Consider the following 19,690-nt stretch of genomic DNA (forward strand, 5'->3'; position numbering starts at 1 on the left):
GTCACCATCTTCCCTTCCTGTATCTGCGTTCTTAGTTCGAGCATGTCCTCCGAGGAGCTGTTATGTCTAATTGTCGACATGCGTAACTTGCGGAAAAACATCATCAGCGAACAACGATAGTGCGCGGTAATCAACCTTCAGTGATCAGAGTAGCCGGAAAAAGCTTAGAGCTACTGCAACATCAGTAACAGTAAAATTGACAGCATTCCGACAAAACTGTTTCCAAAATTGGCCTGAACCTATAGGCGATGCCTCTTAATTGAACTTACTTTCACCTTGTTGGAAGCATTCATAACTATTACGAACAGACCAGCATCAGTTACATTTAGATATTCCTACAGCCTTCACATTGGATGAAGCTGTAGACAGTCTTCGTAACGAATAATATCGCGGCTTACCAAAAAGCTATGGTGGGGTAGAGTTTTACTGCCATTTATGATAGTAAATAATTCATTTCCACATAATAATTTTATGGTAACAGTATAACTTCTGTTATGATTACATGCGACACACTGTTCTTATACGATTACGGAATAAAAACGTGACTGCCTAGCAGTGTTAAAGATCTGTCTTTCCTAATTTTACGCTGCAATCTTTTTTAGAGCGTTTGATACTCTCGTGACTGCACGGGTAATTTCGAGAGTCCTTGCCTATCGGGTCTGATTCAGTTAAAACTAACATTTTCTATAATCTAGATGATCAGGCTGTGTTATTTTCCTCTACGTATTCAATACTTCGTGGTCCCAAACACTCTGCTAAAGTCGTCTTCAACATTCTTCTGCCTTCTGCCGTCCGTAAGTGACGGAACAATTTGGAAGAAAATCACAATAGATAGGTGAAATAGACTCTTGAACAAATAGATGAAAATGCCGGGACCTGATCTAGATTTTTTACATTCATTGGTATCGGCCACGATAGCCTGTAGTATTATTCAGCTGTCGATTTTTATTGACGTCTATTAATGTTGATTTAGTTCTTTTTTCGTACAGTTGAGCTTCTCTTCGGCTACCCTCTTCTTTTTATCTTCAACGTAAGCTGTAAATGAATCACTTGTTGCAGAAACCACCTAAGTACCCTTTCCCAGGATGATGGGAAATTAAAACAAAAAAAACTGTGTAGCATTGTAAGTTGAAGTCTGATCTCCTTGTAATATTTTTGAACGAATCTTTAAGGTGCTACAAATGTGTACGATACGAGAAATAATTTTAAAGAAATTTACTATGCTATAAACAATTTTTTTAAACTATTGCACTTAGGTTGTTTCTGAAATAAACCACTTTTCCTGTTAATTTCTGTAGCAATAATATAGAAACAGACAGGTAAATTGATTAATCTTTGCATGTTTTAAGATGAAAGATTAAGTAAATAACACCGTTTTATTTATAAAAATGTAACAGGCATACATTAGTGAACCACAAAATACAAATTTGTACAGTAAACGCCTTTCTGGCTTTATTCAGCCTCTGGCATGACCTAGACAGTTTCCTTCTCGGTTGTTGGCCATTGAATGATGCTGTTAGAAAATTTTTCATAACCAACAGTGTAGTCCATTAATTTTATCAGGTCATAAAGTTTCTGTTTGTTGATTGGCACCTAAAACCAAAAATTACGTTGTGCAAAACCCAGTTAAGTGTTTGTAATGCTACAAAATATTGTTTTTACTTGCTCACTAATTTGATATCACTAATATGATATCCGACTAATAACATTGCTGGAATCAACGTACCTTTCCCAAAGGATAAGCCTTCTCAGAAGGTATTTTAGGTGGGCTGTCAGTTTTCAGTATAGTGAAAGTAGATGAAAATCCTCCAATAAACGCCTTTGCCACTACTATTCCTTGAGTATCTTTAGAGTACAGGAACTGCTTGTAACTAGATACTTTGAATGGCTCCTTACGTTCTCTTGGTAAATCCCTGCCTGATGTTTCATCAGAGTTTGTAGTTCCCTTGTACGACGTAGGCCACCAACGCTTAAAACTTAAAACATCGTCCGAGGTAAGATGATAAACGGAAAAACGTCCGGACCCACTTGCCTTAAACATGAGCTCAGAATACTGGAATATAAATTCTGTCCACCTTCCTCAAGAGCCGTTTAATATTTCCAAAATCCCTGTCACATGGCGAAAAAGAGTGTCCACGGACTGTAAAGTAATCTTCTCAAACCGACCTCTGTCACAGAGATTCAGTAAGAATCGCGCAACTATGTGATTCTTATTTTGGCCCCGTTGGCCCATCACAAAACAATATGTGGTGCTGACATTAGATGGGATATCAGTGTCAAAGTAATGGAGAAGCATAGACTTCATCTTGACCTTTGTGCGCTTCTCCCTCATGGTACACATATAGTTTCGAACGATTAGTTTATAAGTCATGTACTGAAAAACATTTATGCAGAGCTGTCTCATATAAAATACCTCCTGTACCAGGTATATGAGGCAAAGGCAGGTTTTGCATGAAGTCAAATGCCGCCAATGCCACTGTGTCATCGTCTTTGTTCTGAGACGCTTCTTTCCTAGCTGAATAATATTTTTTGGATTTCCTGTTATGAAAAACCATTTCAGCTGCTATTCCGCTTAGCGTTTTCACTCATTTTTACAGATAATCTTTCACACGTTGAGCAAACGTCAACTCGTGGCCGACCAAACGAATATGAGAAGTTCTCTTTGAAGTATTTGTATTAGAAACTATACTTGACTCTATCTTGTAAATCAGTGTTATCTAGAATGAAGATATTGTACATTTTAAAACATCAAATCGTGCATCAAGGTATTTTTTCGGTTTGCCTCCATTATGCGTTGCGTTACTTTCACATCAAACTTCTCAATTTGTTTATGGATGCGTACACAAATTTCACTTGGAACACAGTTCGCACTTAACTTCCCCCTTCTGTCTGTCCACTGGGCTTTTATTAATGACAGAGCATTTATTCATTCTCTTAATTCTGTTGTCTGAAATGCCAAAAACCTGAAAGAAAACATTTCTTCATACTGGAGCTAGAACACCATTCAGTTTTAAATTGTATTTATAAGAGTGTGATTTTGTTGTTGTTACATAATTCATCAGTGAACATGTCAGCGTTTTCTTGAATCTCATCCTGACCTTGTTCCTCTACGTTAGGGTTTTTACGCCTATATTTTACTGGCTTAACCTCAACCAATGTTTGCAAGTAGTTGTCTTGCGTATTTTTACTCTCCAAAGAATAAAAGTTATTCCAGAGTGCCTGTATAGATTCTTCAGTAAGTTCTGAATGACTTTCATAGCTACACTTACAGATTACAATGTTCGGTGCGGCTTTCTGGGCGACCTCTTTTCCTTTGTGGGACACGTACCTCAGTCCTTGCACTCAAGCTTTCCGGACAACGTTCGGCTTGTATTTTTCTTCATGTCTCTCTCCACGTTTACGCTTAGGATTAGGTTCATCGTCTGAACTGTCAGACATGGTTTAAGGACTGCGCACTAATTAATAACCACTAAATACACCTATATTTCCACTACAAACACACACTCGATCACTCCACGTTTATTACCATAACAACAATAGACGCCGCAAAAACAAAAGAAGGGTCACGAAGCACGTAATCCTAACAGGGCCACTAACCGTCATCAGTGGAGAAATGAATTTACCGCAGAAAGAACCTAAGTGACGGTGCTTGGGTTTTATCTGAAATAAAAAAATCATTTACGAGTATACAGCTGCCTAATAGCAATCCTTATGTGGAACATAGGCTGTTTCTGCAATAAACGATGTATTTATCTTCAAATAGTAACATTCCATCAAAATTTTCATTTCGTTAAAAGTGTCACTTAGGTGGTTCCTGGAATAAACTATTCAAATTGCATAATCTGTGCTTCTGGCGCGTTATCATCGCACTAAATCGGACTTTTCCGAAAGCCTAAAACGATGCTCTCCATTTTTATAACCCTGAACATTTCTGTCGGTGACGATATGTCATAAAAGCATAGAACAATAAAACATAGAAGTAGATTTTTTTGTTTGATACTGTGCAAAGAAAGCAACATTTCAGTTCTGACTTTTATTAATTGCAAGTTTTATTACTCTGTTTTCCTATTGTCTATATAAATCCTGTCCTATTAGTAGGAATCATTTCGCGTGCAATAGTGACATTTTGAAAAACTCAAATCATGATGACTGATTCAGATAAACAAACCTGTATCCCTTTTATAAAAACAACCTTCTTACTGTTCTGTGGTTTACCTAATTTGTGGTTTTGATAAAGCAAGACTAAATTACTCGTATTATGTCTCACATTAGCTTCAGTTCATTTCAGTGAAATAAACTCCCGTAATTAAGTATTCATGCAGCGATGAGGACTAGTTTATAAGAAGAGAATCTTTCAACTCGAGTTAAAGACTGCAGTTTGTCATTAACAGCTTTCAGACTGAGACTGTTGAAGTATTTTGTAGAGTGCTATAAACTTCTTGGACAGTAGATAGGTGTTTGTAACATAAAGTTCGTTATTTTGTCTTTTGTTCACTGAATTGGTGCTGATGCTCCATTTAAACAAGTTCGTGTTACGAAGCACAGTTTCATAAACGATTAGATGTAATGCGCCGTCGGTGTACGAAAATGCAGCTCGTTAAATAGGGACATAAATGAGCTTCGAAATATTAACACCACACATAACTGGATAACTCGCATGTACACTAAAAACATAAATTGACCATGAACTTATTCGCCCTAAAATATTATCCTGCACGCCGTCAAGAAACGAAACTACGGGCAGTAAGCCAGTTTCCGTGTGTCACTGACTGTAGGCAATAGCGTTAGTGTGCAAAACTTGTGAGTCTCTAGCGAGTAACATAGGTCGACGAAACTTCGATCATACTACATAGAAAGAACTGCTACAGTGTAGTACAGAAGATAACTGGAAGAAATACGCAATGAGATGAACACAAATGTCACTCTTATTCAAAGACAATAACTACACTGAAGTTACCGCGATTTATGATGGTCCGCTGGACATTAGAAACGGCGGGGCATGGTAAATAGGGTGTGTGATCATCATGGACGGAAGTACATGCACTGTGATGTGCTCGCATGTTGGCCCCATGGGGGTAAGGATGTAGGGCGTTTCATTTCTCCACCAGAGCGTTTCAGACCCGATGTATAGTCGTTGGTCCACGCGCTGCAGTGCATCTCCCCAACACTCCCAAACATGCTCGATTGGGTTTAAGTCGGGGGAACAGGCAGGCCAGTTCACTTGCCGATTATCCTCTCGTTCCATGAGCTCCTAAACCTACGCTGTTCTTTGTGGTCGCATGTTGTCATCGATACAAATGAAGTCAGGGCCGAATGCACCCCTGAAAAGACGCACATGGTGAAGGGGTACAGTGTCACAGTAATGATGGCCAGTTGTACGCCTATTCAACATTATGCCTCCCTACATAAAAATACGTAGACCGCCAGTGTTGCTGAATGCAATGTGTGTTCCCACCTCTTGCCACATGAGGCTACGTCCAGTATCGTGGAACATGATCGTTTCGATGGTCCAGGTGATAAGTTGTTGAGAGACATAATGTAGCAAGGTCTGGAGAACGTTAACTACCACCGGCCGAAGTGGCCGCGCGGTTCTGGCGCTGCAATCTGGAGCCGCGAGACCGCTACGGTCGCAGGTTCGAATCCTGCCTCGGGCATGGATGTGTGTGATGTCCTTAGGTTAGTTAGGTTTAAGTAGTTCTAAGTTCTAGGGGACTGATGACCTAAGCAGTTGAGTCCCATAGTGCTCAGAGCCAACGTTAACCACCGTCAGGTTTAGTGCCAAGAGTGAAGTGCCGTGGAATTAGTGTCACAGCTGGGGTTGTATTTCGTAGTTAAGGTGTAATCCCCTTATTCCGCTTAAGAAAACGCTAAATGTGGAAGGATATGCTCACATTTTACAGCATTGTGTAATACGTACAACAGAGGAACAGTTCAGAGGCAATGAGTGATTGTATGAGCAGGAGACTGCATCCTGACGCAAAGGAGCATTTATGAGGCAACGGCTTATGGACAATAACGTTCCTGAAATACAGTAGCCTGCCCAGAGACGCGACTTGTACCCAGGGGTCCGCCTTTGGGAGCAGTAAGAATGTCGATTTCGCTCCAGACCCCAGCATGTTGTTCACATCACTACCGTTTCGGGTTTCGGATCTTGGGGAAGAACGAGCCGCCATTCTTCGATAGGCATTCAGACGCAGATTGAAAGTGCCCCAGCAGAGTTCAAACCACCATAAAAGCAAAAGATGGAAACGCCATCTATTCATGTCCACTGAGAACTATCCAAATACTTTTGAACAAATAGTGCATATTAGTATAATCTGTATTGACTTCATTGTTAATGTGAGGTACAAAATGGACATTAAATTTCAATTGGCTCTGAGCACTATGGGACTTAACTTCTGAGGTCATCAGTCCCCTACAACTTACAACTACTTAAACCTAACTAACCTAAGGACATCACACACATTCATGGCCGAGGCAGGATTCGAACCTGCGACCGTAGCGGTCGCGCGGTTCCAGACTGTAGCGCCTAGAACCGCTCGGCCACCCCGGCCGGCGCACATTAAAAATAGATAAATAAATTGTAACAGTAATTTCAGTGTATGTTTACAATTTCTAAAGAGGAAAAAGATTGAGATATCCACAGTGATGAGATGTGTGTGTTGGCAAAAGCCAAATTAAAAATAAAAGTCGTTAACCATCTGTTCTTAGCATGTACAACAGTAATTGTTATTTATAAGAAAATTTATACTACATGTCAGTTCGTGACTGAATGTGTGAATGGCTTTAAATTATTTCATGTTCCTTTGTCGCGTGACTATTCGGGAACGGCATGCGTGCAACGACTACCCGCGTATTTTGTACTACAGCGCAGGTTGCGGTATGCCGGCCTCCCCACGCTAGTTTGCGTGGTCTATATGAATGCTACAGTAATAATAATCGCGTCATTTGCTAAGTCGCTGTTCTCGATTACATACGACGGAGTGCTATATAGTCACTATGCTTTTATGTTTGTATGCCGTGACGTCCTGCTACACTGTGTATGTGTATTCGTATATTTGAATGTTTGCACTTGTGAACAACCACCTTGTTGACATCACGCAATGTTGACATTCAAAGGAAATGATCCCGCTGACTTTAGACGTACTAACATGTTACAACGAAAACGTGCAACATTCGACATTCCTCGGAGACGAACTTCAAAATGGCTCTGAGCACTATGGGACTTAACATCTATGGTCATCAGTCCCCTAGAACTTAGAACTACTTAAACCTAACTAACCTAAGGAAGACGAACTTCTGTCCTTCTAAACTCCTTAGTTCACTGTCACTTTAGTGTCATACTTCCTTTTGGTTAATGTCTAAACTAGTCACCAACATTTTCACGCAAAAAAATGGTTCAAATGGCTCTGAGCACTATGGGACTCAACTGCTGAGGTCACAAGTCCCCTAGAACTTAGAACTACTTAAACCTAACTAACCTAAGGACAACACACACAGCCATGCCCGAGGCAGGATTCGAACCTGCGACCGTAGCGGTCGCGCGGTTCCAGACTGTAGCGCCAGAACCGCTCGGCCACCAGCGGCCGGCTTTCACGCAAAATATCCCGCTCATTTACCTAGTAGGTCTAAATCATAACTTTCAGTGACTGACTGTGAGCCAGTTTGGACAGAATCCTAATGATTCGATTTAGAAAAGTTTGTCAACTAAAGAACGGAAAGCGATGAAGAATCGCTCACACCTTTTTTACCATGTGTTCTGTGTTACATTTTGCGGTATAGAGACCATGATTTGGCAATTTTGTGGTCATGCATGCACACATGGCAGATCTCCTCATTGTTAGGAGTAATGATTAGCCCTAGTGTACAGCTTCCGTGCGAGGTGGATTAATGATTTTGATAATGGCATCATATTCGGCAGAAAAGGTGTTCGAATTTTACTCCTGGTATAAGTTTTTCGTTGTTTTATGATGAATATCTGGAGGTACCTTTCTAAGGGACAAAATCAGAATTCTTCTGTTATTCTTGTCCAGACTGAGTCGGTACTCCGTTTAATGATGTCGTCCTCGATGAGATATCGGTATTACTAAACGGCTAACCAGAGATATAGTCCCAGTTGCAGGTTGCCTATTCAACAGCTGCCAGTGCCAAAAAAAAAATTACTTTTAATATTTCATACAGTTACTGACCGAATTAAAATGCTGTCATAGTGTAGTCATTAAAAGCTATACTATTATGTTAAACGTTTAAAACAATAAGTCAAGTATTACTGTTAGTAACTGTGTATATGTGTTGAGGGAGTGTAACAACGCGCAAATTATCCTGACTATATTCATCCAGTACTTGAGAATGAGAGCACTTAGCGACAGCTTACTTATTCCTTTATTCCGGTGTTCCGCGCTCTTTGGTTTCTTTACCATGGGCATCGATCCTTCCACTTTTTTTATCCCTGTCCCGTCTGGGAACGTTTCATGTGTCCTCAAACGGTCACAGAATGTGTATCAGCAAACGAGGTCGAATAAGGAAAGATCTGTTAAATTAATGGTGATTACGTTCGACCTTGAAATTTTTGGAAATTTGTGGTAAGTTCTGTGAGACCAAACTGCCGAAGTCATCGGTCCCTAGGCTTAGACACTACTTTAAATTACACTAAGGGACAACACACACACACACACACACACACACACACACACACACACACACAAGCCCAAGCGAGGACTCGAACCTCCGACGGGGGAAGCCGCGTGAACCGTGGCAAGGCGTCTTGACCGCTCGGCTACCCCGCGCGGAGTTCGGCCTTGACTATTAGGACAAAGACGAAATTAAAAGAGAGACATTATCTTTTTCCCATGAGATGACTGTCATTATTGGCTTTCACATACTTTGTAAAGCACCAGAAAATTCCTTCGCATTGCTTCCATTATTCTGGAACCGACACAATGGTGTCGAAGTTCGGTTTGCCCTTATTGGTCTTATTCTTTCCTGTTACTATCTTTTGCATTATACCGAAGTACGTGTTTCGAAGAACTCATGGAGAGCTGGTGAGAACTGCCGTTTCGCAAAATTGTGTTTATCCTTCAGAAAAAAATTTTGTAGATAGTTCGTGTCTTGTGTTGTCACACACAGTTCGTCTGAATCTTGTCGCTGAATGGCGTAAGAAAAAAAAATTTTTTTTGGTTCAAATGGCTCTGAGCACTATGGGACTTAACTTCTGAGGTCATCAGTCCCCTAGAGCTTAGAACTACTTAAACCTAACTAACCTAAGGACATCACACACATCCATGCCCGAGGCAGGATTCGAACCTGCGACCGTAGCGGGCGCGCGGTTCCAGACTGTAGCGCCTAGAACCGCTCGGCCACCCCGGCCGGCGTAAGAAAACACCTTAGATGATGATCACGTAGTGCTCTGATTCTGTAACGCCCTTGATGCCAGTTGTACGCCACCCGTTGCAGGCAACTAATGGCAGCGCCGAAGCTGTGTTCGGCTTGCTCTTTATGCGCTCTTTTTATCAGCAGGGTCGCGCAGTGCTGCGCAGCTCAGTCAGCATTCTCGTACAAAACTGTCCGCATCAGTGTACCAGCCAACTGACCAGTTCATCAGGACGTAACCCCCTACCAACATATTGCTTATTTCATTTGCACCAGTCGCGTGTACCCCAGTTTTAACCATTAAAAAAAAATGGAACATGATAATTTTCTTTGAAAGGAATGTGCATATGACTTATACTTTCGATCATACACGCCTGATAAAAAAAAGCGAAGGACCCAGAAGCAGAGGAGGATGCGAAGTGAACTCCACAGGTTGAGCGTGTGCTGTATTTCAATGATTACAAAATCGAGTGAAATTCACGAAGAACTGGGCAGTATGAGCTTCTAATCATTGTGACATTGCACCTTCTCTGGCATGGATTAACTGATTCGGTGGGAAACGTCTCATAAAGCCGTTGTATCCTCTTCTGAGGCGCTGGCCTTCAGCTGTTGTGAATGATCCTTAATATCCAGGATACTGGCACTGGGACGGAGTTGACGTCCGAGCTGATCCCACACTGGTTTTATGGGGAGACATATGGGGTTCTTGCTGTATCTCACATAACGAAGACAGATCACAGAGATACGTACCATGTTTGCATGAGCATTGGCACCACGATACTGTCACGTGAGAGGTAACACATTAGGACACAGGATGTTCGTGAAGTACGGTAGTGGCGTTGGGGTTCCCTCAGTCACTGTTAACCAGCGAGTAAAGTTATAGCCAGTAGCCCCTGGACACCATGACGCCGGGAGTGACACGACTGCGCCTCTCCAAAATATTGGATGAATGAGACTTTTTCCCAAGTCGCAGGAGGTCATTCGGTATAGTGCTGAACCGTGATTCATCGCTGAACACAATGCGACGCCATTCATCAACAGTCCATGTTTCCCAGTAACACCACCAGCTGTCCGTGTTGCGATTAGCGGCTGGTTACGCGTGGGACGGTAATTCCCTAGGGTGGCTGGTTCTGGTCTCCGACCAATGGTGTGGAATGACACAGAATGTTGGAGGGAGGCCATTACTTGTTCTCTGATGGTAAGTGCAGATGTGAAGGGGTTACAAAGTGCTTGGTGCACATCCTACCCCGTGATGGTAAGATTTGGTCGGCCGGAACCTTGACGACGAGTATTTCTCCCCTCACGTTCCCATGAGTCCAACATCGGGCCACTGTCACAGCCGAATGCGCGACAAATATGGACAGTGTACGATTAGACAAGTAGGCCAAATGGAATCGCACGGTGAGTCCCCTTCCACCTCTGTCAGGGCCGTCACGACGCTGTCTCACTAAAGTGTGCGGCGTCTCCGTGTCGCTCAAAGTTAACACTCAACATCAGGGCTGGTAACAACACTAAACACGAACAGCAGTAAGTAATGCCACTCTACTTGCCTCAGAGATTTGCAACTCTAATCGTTTACATATCCACCAATGGCGTATACGTGTGCGAAGTTACGGTGACATCCTACCTTGACTTCTGAGCAATGTATGTTTTGTGACAGGTCCGTGATAAACAGATAAAAAATGTGAATAAAATCGAAAAAACTATATATCTTTCAATACGTGCAGCCAGCCGAGTATCGCGAATGGTCACTCTCAGAAATTCTTGAAGACAATTCTGAAGCAAGAAACTTATGGTGTTTTGACGTTCTCTTGTTCGTTTTCAAGTGCCAGCAAGGTATTTGGGTATGTCGTTGCGACAGGACGTTCACAACTCCCAGAGCGGCTTGCACAGTAATATAAATTTAGCGGAGAACATCGTTGAGAGGCTAGCGAGGGAAGGAAAACAGACTCCCGAGGAACATCAGGAGGGCCACCTGTCATTGGCGAGAGAATGGTGATAGCATAGTAATGAGAGTATCACGAACTGCCATGCAGGTGCAGAAATCGTGTGCTAAACAAGTCGACGACTTCGGAAGGAACGCTTGATTCAGTAATCCCGTTAGCTTACACATGGGAAGTTCGAGGTATTTCCGTCATTGGTAGATGACACATGGTAAGAAAGCCTCTAGTGGTGGTTATTTCCTTATCATCACATTGCATTGAAATAAAAACGCTCTTCGTAGTGTCACCGGTTGCGAGCACGACGTATCGGATGACATTGTCTGTCACATAAGGAATGGTTTATTTGCTGCAAGTGCGTCGTGATTTCTTTGGTCACTTCCTTTATCTTCATCTACATGCATATTCCACAAGCCACTGTATGGTGCATGACGGAGTGTACCACTAACAATGATTTCCTTCCTGTTCTGCTCGTATGTCTCCGTACGAGCCCCATTTTGTCTTTGTCTTCGTGGTCCTTATGCAGCAGTTGAATCGTTCCGCCGCCAGCTACAAATGACGGTTCTGTAGGTTTTCTCAATAGTGTTTCGTAAAGAGAACGTCGTCTTCGCACTCGAATTCTCGAAGCATCTTCGTAATACTCGCCTGTCGGTTGAACCTATCGGTAACAAATCTAGCAGCACGCCTCTGAATTGCTTCGATGTATTTCTTTAATCCGACCGGGTGAGGATTTCAAACACTCGAACAGTACTCGACACTAGTTCGTACTGATATTCTATACGCAGTATCGTTTATAGATGAGGTACACTTTCCTGAAATCTTCCCCATAAACCGAAGTCTACCATACGCGCTCCGTACTACCATCCTTACGTGCCCATTCCATTTTGTGTCGCTTCGCTACGTTACACCTAGAAATTTAATCGACGTGGCTGTGTCAAGCAGTACCCCACTAATATTGTAATTCGATTATTACAGGATTTTTTTCGTATTCAGCTACATTAAATTACATTGATCTATATTTAGAACAAGCTGCTATTCATCTCGTCATATAGAAATTCTGACAATGTAATCCTGTATGCTTCTACAGTCGCTCAACTACGTACTGTCTCGTATGCTGCAGCGTCGTCAGCTAACAGTTACAGGTTGCTGCTCATCCTGTCAGTCAGATCTTTTACGTATATAGAGAACAAGAACGGTCCTGTGACCGCCGGCCGCGGTGGCCGTGCGGTTCTGGCGCTGCAGTCCGGAACCGCGGGACTGCTACGGTCGCAGGTTCGAATCCTGCCTCGGGCATGGGTGTGTGTGATGTCCTTAGGTTAGTTAGGTTTAAGTAGTTCTAAGTTCTAGGGGACTTATGACCTAAGATGTTGAGTCCCATAGTGCTCAGAGCCACTTGAACCATTTTGTGACACTTACCTGGGACACGCTTGACGATGCCGTTGTTTTCGATGAGTGAGGTCTATTACTTGAAACCTTCGAGCCACTCACATATCTGGGAACCTACTCCGTATGTTTTAATGACCAGAGTCACACCCACAAGGCACAACGGTAGTCAAGGAACGGTGGGCGTCAGCTGGACCCAGACTGCTGTGGGCGGAACAAACTAGTAATGGTTTAATCGTTGATCGTGACTAATGTTGATATACACGGAAATACATTGTTTCCATGCTAAAGGCCGTTTTATTTGCCCGATCCCCATATAAGGAACCTTTAATGGACGAAACGTTGTTGTGATATTGCATGGTACGAATGAAACGGCTTCTATCGTGGAACTCACATGGGTATATATCCAACAGACATTACATGTCCTTATTATTGCAAGCATCCTTTCCCGAATTGTACCCTCATTTATTTAAAATATCAGATACTCAAGACTCCCTCAATGCGTCCAGTTGAAAGACGCAGATCCGAGAATGAGCAGGACTGAAAGGAAGAAGAAGATTACTTGCTATTCGCAAGATAGGCTGGAAATCTGTCACGAGAGACGGTCAAGGCAGTCGGTACAGTGCAGTTTCATCCACGTTACGCAATGTTTACTTGCGTGACTGGAGATAATGCTAGGCCGTGGCGCCAATCTCGGACAGATAATGCAAGATGCTGCTCTTAATAAAAAGATAGTTACAGGGTTAGGAGTCCTTATAAGGTAGGCATTACAGCGGATATCGAACAAACTCAAAGGCGCGCTGCTAAGTCTTAACAGAGAGAGGAGAGCCCGATATAGCACATAGGAAACGGTGTCAACCATACTAGGGAAACTAAAATGGCAATCCATGAAAGAAAGACGACATTGTCCACGTGGATCCATATTAGGTAAATCCGAAGACCTAGTATTCGAGGAGAAGTGTGCTGCAATTGTGCTGGCCCCGTCAAACGTTACTTAGGGACGGTAAGAGTAAGAGAGAGTGCATGCCAAGGCATGTAGATATCAGTTTCCCGTCTCACCACATGCGAATTCATTAGGGCACAAAATAGTTAATAGTGTACGTAATACCTTCCACTGTACATTGGCTTCCTGAACTTATAAGTTGAACTATATAGTATTACCCTTAGGTGTTTAAAGCTATGTAACGTTTTTCACATGTTTTGCACTAATTTTGTTATCGGAGACTATCAGTTACTCTCTTATTGCTATGGACATTTCCTTTATCTGTCCACATTTAAAGAGAGCTGCCATCCTGCACACTTTGAGGAAATGCTGCCGAAGTCTGTATGCATTTCTTAGCAATGATTACGTGCTTGTTGTTAAATATTAGGTGCTCCCTTCTCGCATGGAGCACCTTGCGTAAAGCAGAAGTGATGTGAGCTGTTCATCATCGCAACTGTTATGCATCGGTCACAAGCTCTTTATGTATTTATTTATTCTCGTCAAAAGCGTTGCATAAAAAATTGACCAAAGAGAAAAGCAGACTAAATCTATAAAATTAGCACATGCGCTTGAAATTACCGTCAACCGGCAGATCTTTCAACAACAGAAGCGTTGCTACGTGTGATAGAAAAAGATCTTTCTCGCGACCAAAATTGTCGACAGTGAACATAAACATTGGAGGCTTACCAGCCAGCAAAGCTCTTCGTTTAGCGAGGTTCGTTAGTGTTATGCTTGGACTCCAAGCTGACGCTCGGGAGTTTGCAGCAAAAATAGAATTTTCTGACATTTTTATAAAACAAGTCCTACAGTATTCTTTACCCTTTCTTGCACAAAGTGGTATGTAACTCATCTTTGGGTGGCGTTTAGAAGTATTTTATTTTCATTGTAGTAGGTGTGTATTTCTGAAACTACAGAATTTCGGACGTGCGTCTCTTTATATGCGATTCTAAAGCCTTGAAGTGTGTGGCTGGTTAAAATCCATATGAAAATGTGGAGATGGAGAAACTGGAATGTGATGGGCCTGTACAAAAGAGAATGGGCACATGTCTCAGAAAATTTAAAAGAAAAAAAAAACCTCTTCGCACAACAACGTTGTCAGAGAGCAAGCCACTGAGGAGTCGACTGACTGATACAACAATAGATCAGCTGCAGCAGTTATATGAAATGGCTATCAGGAATAACGGAAATGATTTAGAATGCGTGAAGAAAGCATTCTTGGCCTCATACTTCTACAAACTCTCAGCTGTCAGAAAACCGCTACATTCCCTCTGCGCACCACGACGTGAATGATTGTTTAAATTCCGGAAGGCTGAAGTTTCAGGAGTATGTTGTGGATTCAAGACGTCTATTCCTAAAGTTGTTATATTAGCCATCAAGCGAATTTATAGGAACCTAGCTGACCCAGACCTTTTTTGAAAGTGTCTACATGGGCGGACTCAGAATTCCAACAAGTCTGTCAATAATATTCCCTTGTCACGAGTTCCAGTTTCAAAATGCTATAGAAAGAGAAACACTGCTCAGAGTGATGACAAATTTGAACAGCATATTATGACGCAGGGGGACACGTCATAGAAAAAAAATTGAAAGCTTTTACCAACCAATAGGTGGGCTGTGAGGGTTTTAATATAAATGGGATCGGCTACAAATGACTGATGAATCGCAATACGATGGCTATGGCACATTAAACTTTCCGTACTCTTCAATGTGCATGAGTGCACAAATTTGGCAATATGTAGTTGAGACATTGTCCATCCACCACGGCAAGGTCGTCCCACATCGGATGCGAAAAAATCGGTTGCTAATCGTCCTGGGGCCAAAACCCGCATCAAAAGCAAAATTTCAACGATTTTTAATTACCCTGGGGCCAAAAGTCGCATAAAAATCAAAATGACATTTGTTTCTTACTGTCGTGAGAATGGCGCGCAGCATGTTCCATCCATATGCTATGCAGCGTTTATTGCCACAAGTTGAAATCGAGAAACAGCACGTGTCTCTGGGGTCAGGTTACTGGAGCACTGAACTCAATACCTTTAAGATAACCCCACAACCAGTAGTCACACGGTTTGAGATCAGATGATGTGGAGGGCGGGCTGTAGGGAAACGATAGGTGATAATTCTTGCATTTCCGAAGGGCTCTTGCAGCAGCCGCTTCACTGGTTATGCAGTGTGCAGAGGAGTGCTTCTTGCATAAAAATGATCCTACACACACACATCCACGCTGTTGAAGGGTTGGAATGACGTTGGTGCGCAAAAGACTCTCATAGCGATTACCAGTGACGGTACAGGCAACAGGATCCGCGGGACTCATCTTTTACAATAAATTATGCCGTCAACCCGCACCACAGAGTGACCTTCGCAGAATGAAATGGTACTGGCTGATATGCGTGCGGATTTTCCATTGCCCATATTCTGCATATTGACATGTCCTTCGAGATGGAAATGGGCTTCGTCTGTTCAGAGAATGTTCGATGGCGAGTCCTTGTCCACGTGCGACCAAGAAATTCCGGAACGGACGTTTGTCTTCTTGGCAGGCTAGCAGGAAGCAACTGATGAACACGGATGATTTTGACATAAAGTTAGAAATGTACGACCCAGAAGAAGGCCACTAAGCATGGCCGAAAAGTTGTTTTTCCAGTATAGTTTTTTTTTGCGTTATCAATTTGTCAACTGACTCTGGCCGCAGAAGCCTATGCAGTTATATAGGTGATTTTGTATAGATAACAAAGCAGGATAGGATTTTGTGCACCGCGCTCGCAGCCATGTTCAACGTTCTGGCAATTCCCCATGCATTGTACGGTTGCACACCATCGCTCGACCCCTCCTAGAATGCTGTGGCCACATCTTCGACAGACGTCGGATCAACTGCTTTCCTCCCTCTGCCATATTGCACTTCGAAAGAAACTGTCTTATAATTTTGTAATCATTGTCTCCAGATCGTTAACAGACATCAGATCAATGATTTTTTCTATATCCTTAAGTGCCCACGGCTTCCGCGGGATTACTGTGATTCTTCATGGAGAGTCATGTTGGGCGTCTCGGACGTAAGCTGAGAAACATTCGTGCACCGTTGGTGTGCATATTCTGAAGCTTGGTAAAATCTTCGATAAAGTTGTTTTTATTCCGTAACGTTTCCCCTATGCCAATAATGTTGTTGTGGTCTTCAGTCCTGAGACTGGTTTGATGCAGCTCTCCATGCTACTCTATCCTGTGCAAGCTTCTTCATCTCCCAGTACGTACTGCAGCCTACATCCTTCTGAATCTGCTTAATGTATTCATCTCTTGGTCTCCCTCTACGATTTTTACCCTCCACGCTGCCCTCCAGTACTAAATTGGTGATCCCTTGATGCCTCAGAACATGTCCTACCAACCGATCCCTTCTTCTAGTCAAGTTGTGCCACAAACTCCTCTTCTCCCCAATTCTATTCAATACCTCCTCATCAGTTATGTGATCTAACCATCTAATCTTCATCTACATCTACATCTACATTTATACTCCGCAAGCCACCCAACGGTTGTGGCGGAGGGCACTTTACGTGCCACTGTCATTACCTCCCTTTCCTGTTCCAGTCTCGTATGGTTCGCGGGAAGAACGACTGTCTGAAAGCCTCCGTGCGCGCTCTAATCTCTCTAATTTTACATTCGTGATCTCCTCGGGAGGTATGCTGTTCAAATTTGGTATTCTGAACAGTTCTCTTTCTACAGCGTTATGAAACAGGAATTTTTTGGACACCCTGTGCATTTATGGCCATGTTCTATTTATTTGTATTTTCATAAATTTTGTTGACTTCCGGAGACGACAGATTAATACCGCCGAAACTGGTGAAGTACAATAAAATGTTTCACTAGTGCAGCTGACGACTGACTTTATTTTTGAAAAATAACAGCTATGAAGAAAATCAGAAGTAAAATAGCGAAAGTGAAGCACGTCCACAGGCACCGCGAGAGATGAGAACGCAACGCGGTAACCTTCACAACGCCCAGGCTCTTGAGGAAGCATACAGAGTGGAGCGCCGGCGACGTCAGTGAAAGCGCTGCGGGAGGATCCATCAGGTGGAGTGGAGCGTGCGCAGTGGGGGCCCCGCGCAGCCCAGCCGGGCGGTCACAGCTGGGCGAGGGCGACCCTAGGCCAGTGCCCGGGGCACGGAGGCGCCGCTTGCGGAAGGCAGCTGCGCCGCGCCGCGCCGCGCCGCCCCCACTCCGCCGTCATCCAATTACCGCCCAACTGCCGACGCGGCGCACTTGCGCGGCTTCCTCCTGCTGCTGCCAGACGAGGCAATCTCTTCCGCTAACCCCGCACAATCGCGAATTTTCCACCGCCCCTCTTGATGCAGGCTCTCTGGAATTCATTCTCTTTTCGTACGCCAGCTGGTCACTTGCACGGGAAATATTTGCATCGTAATGAATGTTCTGCAGTTCCCACTAAAGTGTTTGCCAAGAGAGTCCACTTTCAGACTATTTCTCAATTGTTCCACTCTCCAATAGCACATGAGTAAAATGAACGCGTACATCTGTCCGTGCGGACACTGAATTCTCTGTCATCACGTTGGCCATTTCTCCTTATGTGGGTGGGAGCCAACAAAATTTTTCGCATCCGGAGAAGAGAGTTGGAGCTGTTATAATGATAGTCGCCCTAGCTCGGCTGTCATTTCCGTGACACGCTCTCCCCCTTACTTCGTCATAATACAAAACGTGCTGGCCTTCTCTGAACTTCTCAATATACTCCGTCAGGATCCCATACCGAGCAGCGATACTCCAGAAAACCACGTACAAAAGTAGTGTAGACATTCTAGTAGATTTGTCGCATCTCCTAGCCGCTCTGCCAAGAAAACTGTCTTTGGTTCACCTTATCGCACAGCATTATCTGTGTCATGGCTCCAGTTTAATTTGTTCGTAATCCGTAGATATTGAGTTGAATCGACAATCTTTAAATTTCGTCTAACTGAACTTTAACCGATTTTTTTAGCTCTCACGTAAACAACATCACACTTCTTATTGTTCTGGGTCACTTGACATGTTACACAGGATGCAGATATCTTGTCAAAATCAGTTTGAAATTACACTACTGGCCATTAAAATTGCTACATCAAGAAGAAATGCAGATGGTAAACGGGTATTCATTGGACAAATATATTATACTAGAACTGACACGTGATTACATTTTCACGCAATGTGGGTGCATAGATCCTGAGAAATCAGAACCCAGCACAACCACCTCAGGCCGTAATAAGGGCCATGGCACGCCTGGGCATTGAATCAAACAGAGCTTGGATGACGTATACAGGTACAGCTGCCCATGCAGTTCATCAAGAGTAGTGACTGGCGTGTTGTGACGAGCCAGTTGCTCAGACACCGTTGACCAGACGTTTTCAATAGGTGAGAGATCTGGAGAATGTGCTGGCCAGGGCAGCAGTCGAACATTTTCTGTATCCAGAAAGGCCCGTACAGGACCTGTAACATGCGGTCGTGCATTATCCTGCTGAAATGTAGGGTTTCGCTGGGATTGAATGAAGGGTAGAGCCACGGGTCGTAACACATCTGAAATGTAACGTCCACTGTTGAAAGTGCCGTCAATGCGAACAAGAGGTGACCGAGACGTTATGGTATGGGGTGCTATTGGTTATACGCCGCGTGATACGCCAGTATGGCGATGACGAATACACGCTTCCAATGTGCGTTCACCGCGATGTCGCCAAACACGGATGCGACCATCATGATGCTGTAAACAGAACCTGGATTTATCCGCAAAAATGACGTTTTGCCATTCGTGCACCCAGGTTCGTCGTTGAGTACACCACCGCAGGCGCTCCTGTCTGTGATGCAGCGTCAAGGGTAATCACAGCCCTGGTCTCCGAGCTGATAGTCCATGCTGCTGCAAATGTTGTCGAACTGTTGGTACAGATGGTTGTTGTCTTGCAAACGTCCCCATCTGTTGACTCAGGGATCGAGACGTGGCTGCACGATCTGTTACAGCCATGCGGATCAGATGCCTGTCATCTCGACTGCTAGTGATACGAGA

General features: G+C 43.4%; 1 protein-coding gene across 3 annotated transcripts in view; it reads left to right on the forward strand.

Annotated features, from left to right (window-relative positions):
* LOC126473301 (6-phosphofructo-2-kinase/fructose-2,6-bisphosphatase 2) overlaps positions 1–19,690 on the forward strand; it is a 381,167-nt gene that overhangs the window by 148,991 nt on the left and 212,486 nt on the right. The gene's annotated exons all lie outside the window — the stretch shown is intronic.

This window comes from Schistocerca serialis, chromosome 4 (assembly GCF_023864345.2).
Source record: "Schistocerca serialis cubense isolate TAMUIC-IGC-003099 chromosome 4, iqSchSeri2.2, whole genome shotgun sequence".
Classification (NCBI taxonomy): domain Eukaryota; kingdom Metazoa; phylum Arthropoda; class Insecta; order Orthoptera; family Acrididae; genus Schistocerca; species Schistocerca serialis.